Source organism: Vicia villosa, linkage group LG2 (assembly GCF_029867415.1).
Source record: "Vicia villosa cultivar HV-30 ecotype Madison, WI linkage group LG2, Vvil1.0, whole genome shotgun sequence".
In the NCBI taxonomy this organism is placed as follows: Eukaryota; Viridiplantae; Streptophyta; class Magnoliopsida; order Fabales; family Fabaceae; genus Vicia; species Vicia villosa.
Window position 1 is genome coordinate 190,728,732 of NC_081181.1, and position 7,781 is coordinate 190,736,512.

The window sequence follows — 7,781 nt, forward strand, 5'->3', positions numbered from 1 at the left end:
CCATTTTTTTTGTGATGCAATAATGAAACAAAGGAAGATATTCTAAATAAAATTTTCAAGATCTTGTTTAAAATTGCAATATCATTTTAAATAAATTTTTCAGTGTTGTCAACTGAAGAAAATAATATATTATAAATATTTTTTTAATTGACAACATTGGAAAGTTATTTTAAAATATAACAATATTTTCTTTTACTATTTAACATTAACAAGATGTGGAAACAATAAGAACAACGTCAATCAATAAAAATATTTTTTTTTCATTCAACATTGACTTTGCCAGTTGCATTTTAATAAAAATCAAACTAGATTAGTGGCTACTATTAATATTAAAAGAAGTTGTGATATATTTGAATTGCATGCCTTGGAATACCTCCTGAATTAAGAAAGAAGATGACAATAATAACATTCTTTTTCATTTCCATTGCTTAGAAATACAAAACTCATAAACGCAATTTTTTTAAAATAAAACTTTCAAAAAAAGTTTAAAAAATCATATAGTCCTTGTCAGTGTAATAAATAAGTGATAATTTGTGAAATATTATTATTGAGGAATCGATATTACATAGATTTCTTTTGAGTACAAATTCATTCATTTATTTTAGACACAAACTATTCTCTCTTGGATTCGGTACTCAGAGTGCACTTGGGATGAGACATCTACACTTAAAATTGAAACACCTCTTAGTACAGTGAGGACCACACCTTGAACAATCAGAATCACGAATACATTCCTCTAATGCTATAATGAAAAATAGTATAAGTTAGTCATGTTAATGAGACAAAAGATTATTTACAAACCAAGAAGTAAAATAACAAAATTTGAAAGTAAAGAAAAAAAGAAGAAAAAAAAGCTTACCTTCAATGTTCATTGCAACAAGAAATATGAAGAGAAATAGAACCACAACATAAACAATCTTGAGAATAGCAGCCATATTTTCTTCTTTTGATGTTTTGTATAGAACAAGATTTGATCATTTTATAATGTGTAGGGATCATGCACTCCTACTAAATTTAAAAAAAAAAAACTACACATAAGAAGTTGTAAGAAGCCTTTCGAAAATAAGAATCAATATTGAATGTCTCTTAAGGAAATTAATGTGTTATGTTATTCCTTAAACACACTTAGTTAAGAGGTCACTTAAAATATTGTCAAATCATAATTGTTCATTATTTTTAATCAAATTTTAATTACTTTTATAACTTTACGTGATAGGGAATATGAGAAATTTGTTAAAGCACGACAAATTTTATAGGATGATATTTATTGTGAAAAACATTAAACTGGGTGTCATTTCTATAAGAACAGGGGGAATCACAATGTGGTAGATTTCTGTGGTATTTTGGAGAATTTGAGTGCTATAACAGTGGTGTGTCTTGTGTCTTTTTTAGACCACCTTTCCATTCTCCTAGGACCTTTATATGGGATAATCCTTGGTTTAATGGTTATTTAAGTCATCTAGTAATGTTCGTAACCGCCCATCAATGAATTGTAACGTTCGTAACTCTCCATCAATTACTTGTAACATTTCTTGCAAATCGGCTTTACTGTGTTGAGCTTATACCCGACATTTTATTCAATGTCGGTCTTGGGTCATACCGAGGTATGTCCTCAACTACTCAGCCCATTCCGGCTTCATACCCAGCCAAGTCCTAACTAAGTAGTCGGAACCGGTCTCTAGGGATAATCTCCTATATTGACCCGTATTTCATTATTTGTCCGAGTTCGTACTTGGCCTTGATAAAAATATTCTGAGATATACATAAGCCCCTCGAGCACGAAGTCCAAAAAGGAATGAAGTGTTCGGACAAAAGAAGCCCCATGTTTTTTATCCTGAGTCCAGGTTGGATCTCAACTAGTTGAGGACAGCCAACTCATAGAAGACTTTAGAACTTACGTTTAAACCTTGCATTGTTTTTCGGAGACCTTGTTGTATTTCTCTCCAGTGCATTGTGTTTATGCTCATCTAAGGCCTTTTTTATTGCTTTCAATATTTCTTTTGTTCTCATATCTATTCACTTATAGCCCAAGCGTATGTCTAGCCAATTTTAGTACCTTGCAGGTATACATTAAGCCCATGTCGAAGACATATCCCACCCGACTTTAGAATAAACCAAAGGTCTGAAATTTTGCTTTGATCTTATATTCACTAAACTATGAATATGAGTTTTATGTTTCTTGAAAAACCTTGTTGTTTTGCAACCGTACTTTCCTCTTTTGGTTTATAAATCCAGCTTTACTTACTTTCTTATTAAATTTACAGTCCAATGCCTTGTATTTAGGTTTACCGGGATCTACGTCCAATATTTGCACAAGACGTTTCTTGATTTTGGCCTTAGTATGAAGCGCTTTTTCGTTAATTTCGATTGCACCAATTGGCTTTTTAAGCTCCTAGCCTTTTGAGGTCGGGTTAATATAGCCTGGAGACAAAAGTAATTATATCCCAGATGTTGATTCTATCCACATATGCTTGGCTTTTGAGAAAATATCTAATCAACTTCCTCCATCCCAATTTGTATAAAATATTTTGGGGTATATACTAAGCCCCCTGGGCTTTGTAATGAACAACTTTTTTTCCTTTCATGGCTTTTTATTATGTTGTCTGTTTTGTTTTTATTTGTTCGCTTGTTATAAGCGCCTGAATACTTGCGACGCAATCTATACCCTTGATTGTCTCCTGGGTGAAGTCCACAGGGGTAATTGTCTGGGTATGAGGTACCCGATTTTACAATCACCTTTGGTTGATTTATGGAGTCAGCCATGGTGTTTATTTTAAGAGCCCCAAGTTTGTTTGAGGCTGGGTGGGTACCCACTTGTTTACATCCTCGGACTAATGAGCCCCGAGCAAACATGTTGTGTCTTCGAAGTCAACGCAGTGGGTTCTATCAGTCTGGTTTAAAGTACTTTTTCCTTTAAGGCAAGTTTGAATTTTATGTCGTGGATGTAATTAGGGGTGGCAATTGGATCCATTAAGCTAAAATCCATCCAATCCATCCACCAAAAAATTCATCCAATCCATTCACCAAATAAAAAAATAAGTTAATGGATGGATTAAATCCATCCATTTATATACATGGATGGATTAAATCCATCCATTTATATACATGGATGGATCCAATCCATCCAACACATTTTAATAATCCAGTTAATTATTTTTATTTTATACTTTAAATGGTTTAAATTATTTTTTAAAAAATTCATAAAATATGAAAATACAAAAAATCGAGTTTCTTCAGAAAATTGAAAAATTGAGTTTTTTTCGAAAAAACGAAAAATCGTGTTTTGACGAAAAACGAAAAAATCCAGTTTTTTCGGGAAAACAAAAAAATCGAGCTTTTTCGAATAAACAAAAAATCGTGTTTTTTCGAAAAAAACAAAAAAATCGAGTTTTTTTGGAAAGACGAAAAAATTTGACTTTTTTTGGAAAATGAAAAAATTGAGTTTTTTTCCTGAAAAACGAAAAAAGTCGAGTTTTTTTAGTCAGAAAAACGAAAAAAGTCGAGTTTTTATTGGGAAAACTAAAAAATCGAGTTTTTTTCTGAAAAACGAAAAATTAAGTTTTCTTTAGAAAAACGAAAAAATTGAGTTTTTTCAAAAAAAACGTAAAATCGAGTTTTTTTTCGAAAAAACAAAAAAATCGAGTTTTTTTCGAAAAAACGAAAATTCAAATTTTATCAGAAGAACGAAAAAATCAATTATTTTTCAGAAAAACAAAAAAACTATTTTAAAATACGTAAATTATTATTTTTATGAAATTTTTTTAAAAAATAAAATATTTTTAATTGTCTTTTGGATGGATGGATATCCATCCATTAGAAATTCGTTAATGGATGGATTTGGTGGATTTTATTGCTTAATGGATGGATTGGATTGGATTTTTATTTAGAGATTTTAATGGATTGTAATGGATTAATGGATTGATTTGATTCATCCATTAAGGATCCAATCCATATCCATCCAATCCATCCATTTTGCCACCCATAGATGTAATAGAGCCTAGCATTATTTTTAGGCCATTCATTCGGAATCATTATAAGCCCCAAGTTCCACTTGATAAAGGTCACGGGTATAATAACTTGATAGGGCTAGAGGAATATTAACGTAGCCGAGGCGCCATGGCATTTGACCGTTTTATAGTTCAGAGTCCTATTACTCAAAGGTGATGTTGACCGAGTATTTATGCCAGAGGCTTTAAGTTTGCATGGACTTAAAGGAGTTTTAATTTTAGCATGAATTAGCTCCATTTAGTTGTTTGTTACTAGGAATGTTATCTTAATTCGGTGAAAACGGTCGGCGGCCTTGATTCCAATCTGGTGAAGTACTTAACTCTTTGATGAGGAGTGCTAAATTGGACACTTTGACTCTTTGATGAGGAGTGTCATATTTGTAGTACTCGACTCTTTAAACGAGGAATGTCACATTATAGTACTCACATCTTTAAACCAGGAGTGTCATATTCGTAGTACTCGACTCTTTAAACGAGGATTGTCGCATTATAGTATACGAACCTTATCCGGGGAGTTCCAAATATGCTAGAGGCTTCAAGTGCGCTTGGACTTAAGTACTACGACCCTTATCCAGGGAGTGTTAAAATGCTAGAGACTTCAAGTGCGCTTGAACTTAAGTACTACGACCCTTATCCGAGGAGTGTTAAATATATAAGAGGCTTCATGTGCACTTTGACTAAGTACTACGACCCTTATCCCTGGAGTTTCAAATATGTCAGAGGCTTCAAGTGTGCTTGAACTTAAGTACTACGACCCTTATCAGGGGAGTGTCAAATATCCCATTGGCTTCAAGTGCGCTTGACTTAAGTATTACGACTCTTATTTAAGGAGTGTCAAATATTCCAAAGGCTTCAAGTGCGCTTGAACTTAACTACTACGATCCTTATTCGGGGAGGGTCAAATATGCCAGATGCTTCAAGTGCACTTGGACTTAAGTACTACGACCCTTATCCGGGGAGTGTCAAATATGCTAGAGACTACAAGTTCATTTGAACTTAACTTAGGACAAATATTTTATTAACGTTATCCGGCCGAAGCCGATTAGGACAGAGGCTTTCAAGTTCACGTGGACTTCAAATTTTGGTTCATAGCCTCTTTACCTTTACGGAGAGGTCGACCGAGTATTGGTAGTTATCCTTCTGGCCAAAGCTGATTACTAATCCTTTTACATAATGTTTGAATCTCACCTAATTTTAAGACTTAATAAGAATAGGGTGCCTCCTGCCCACGCAGGAGAATAGGACGACACTCTTAGCTCCTTTTAATAAATCTACCAGAACTATTTTATAAACGGTAGAGACGATAGTCCGCCTTATACAATAATAATAATAATAATAATAATAATAATAATAATAATAATAATAATAATAATAATAATAATAATAATAATAATAATAATAATAATAATAATAATAATAATAGTGGGTTTAAAGCATAAACTTCTGTTTTGTCAAACTTGTGTCCAATTCTTCCTTAGACAAGTTCAATCTACTTGTCAATAACCACATTAGATTGGGTTTGACAGTTGCATTGTAATAGAAATAAAATTAGATTAGTGACTACTATTGATATTAAAAGAAATTGTGATATATTTGAATTGCATGCCTTGGTATACCTCCTGAATTAAGAAAGAAGAAGACAATAACAATATTCATTTTCATTTTCATTGTTTTGAAATACAAAACTCATTGTCATACCCCAATATTTGACCCAAAGATCATACATTGGTTGTAGTTTAATCATCAATCAAGAGCACCATTGTGAGACTCCATTCTTGATACTGTGTTTATCTCTGAGGGGAATCATCAAGCACTTTTAGTTTTTTGGTATTATTATTTGTTTTATACTAACCAAAATCCAAAAATATGTATTTTGTCTCTTTTGTTTATATTTTACAGGTAAAAGATCGGGCAAAAATCAAAACAGTGTGACATCATTTTGGCACCTATTTTCTTTGATCATTTTTGTCATTTTACCAATTTTCTACCTCACCAAATTAATTATCTTCATTAAACCCACTTAAATACCATTTTACCATTTAAATACCATTTAAATACGATTTAAACACCAATTAAACACAAGTTAATTAACCAAAAGAAAAAAGACCGAATTTCCACTACTCTTGCTCCCATCCTATAAATAGAGGTCTCTACTCCCTCATATCTCAAGCTTGGAGAGCCAAAAAAGTTCTTGCAAATTCATTTCTCACCCTTTCCAAAACTCTCACCCAAAGTTCATTTTCATAGAATTAGTGAGATTCACATTGAATCTTGCTAGTTTTGAACTAAACCTCCTACTTTCACTTTTTTCTTTGTTTGTTCATCTCCAATTTTGAAAGATCTACACATTTTGTGCTTGTTCTTGAAGCTACTTCAACATTTGGTTCAAGAATTGGTAAATTCCTAAACTCCAAGATGTAGATTTTTGTTGCTTCTGTTCAATGCATCTTTGATGCTATATTGGTCCTATTTGATGGTGAATTGGTAGAAAATTCGTGCTCCAATGGATATGTGATCATAAGGTGTTTTTATGTTTGTCTAAATTGAGTTTTATAGTGCATAATGCTATTTTTTTCAAAAACAGTGCGCTGGAAATCGATTTCTTCCAGAGGGAAATCGATTTACACTCTGTTTTTTGCGTTTGTTTTTTATGTTTGAAGGCAGGAAATCGATTTCCTACAGAGGGAAATCAATTTCCTTAAGGCAGAATGCTTGTTTTTGTGGTTTTTGACTTGTTTTTTGTTCTAACTCTTCTTCTACTTCGTTCTTTTGATATTTTCTTTGAATCACAAGTTAGAGGCCTTCTCTCTAATTTCAATGGACTTAGGGCGTCGATAGGATGAGAATCCAAATCCGCAATATTAAGTGATTGAAATTATGGATGAAAGGAGCTTTTGAATGTGGTTCCATCTTTTATTTCTTTTTATTTTGATTGATGAAAGTCTTAATACCTTGAGAATTCTTATGGATTCTTGGTAAAGACTAGATCGCTCCATATTTTTCTTTTCGTGCGGTATTGCTTTCGGAGAGTGATCTGCATATCGCTTCTCTCGCATGCATTAGCACATAAAGTTTTGACCGGCCTCGTTGTATGGTGATTTCTATATAAATCACTTGGCGATCTGCTTAACATAGCGCAATATTTCGTGTCCCAAATCAAAACATATCAAATATGGAAGAGAATTGTATGCGGTTGATTTAAGACTTATGAAGGTTTCTCGTGTAGTCGCTATGATTTTATTAAGCTTCTGATAAATGTCCATTGAATTTAAATCCGAGAACATCCTTCACTCCCCATCGATCTTTATTACTAACTTTGATAACATACTTGACAAGTTTCAAGATGGTTATCTTTAACATCTAACAACTAACTTTAATTTCCGCACTTTATTATATTGCTCTTTATATTTCTCGCTTTATCGCTTTATTTTATCATTTCATCATGTTTATGTTTCCGCCATTTTCTCTTTGTCCATTTGGACGTTTATATTCCGCTATTTTCCCTTTGTCCATTTGGACGCTATGTTTATGTTTCCGCTATTTTCTTTTTGTCCACTTGGACCATACTTTACTTTTATGCTAAAACATTAATAAACAACAAAAATCTAAAAAAACGTTTATGGCTCTTTTTCAGACTATTGGTTACTATCCCGAGCATCTTGGAGATTCGGACTTATGGACTTGGTACCTCTGGACTCTTATTGTGTTATTACTATGTGATTATTCTGTCTGTCTGGAATTGGATTGTTGTTTGTTTGTGTATGTAGGTATTTC

The 7,781-nt window shown here is 32.6% G+C and overlaps 1 long non-coding RNA gene across 1 annotated transcript; it reads right to left on the bottom strand.

The window, feature by feature from the left end:
• Positions 1-511: 511 nt before the first annotated feature.
• LOC131647736 (uncharacterized) lies at positions 512-997 on the bottom strand. Its single transcript, XR_009297929.1, has 2 exons — positions 860-997; positions 512-742 (listed from the first exon to the last, which is right to left on the bottom strand). It is a non-coding gene; the product is annotated as an uncharacterized LOC131647736 (long non-coding RNA).
• Between the last annotated feature and the right edge of the window lie 6,784 nt (positions 998-7,781).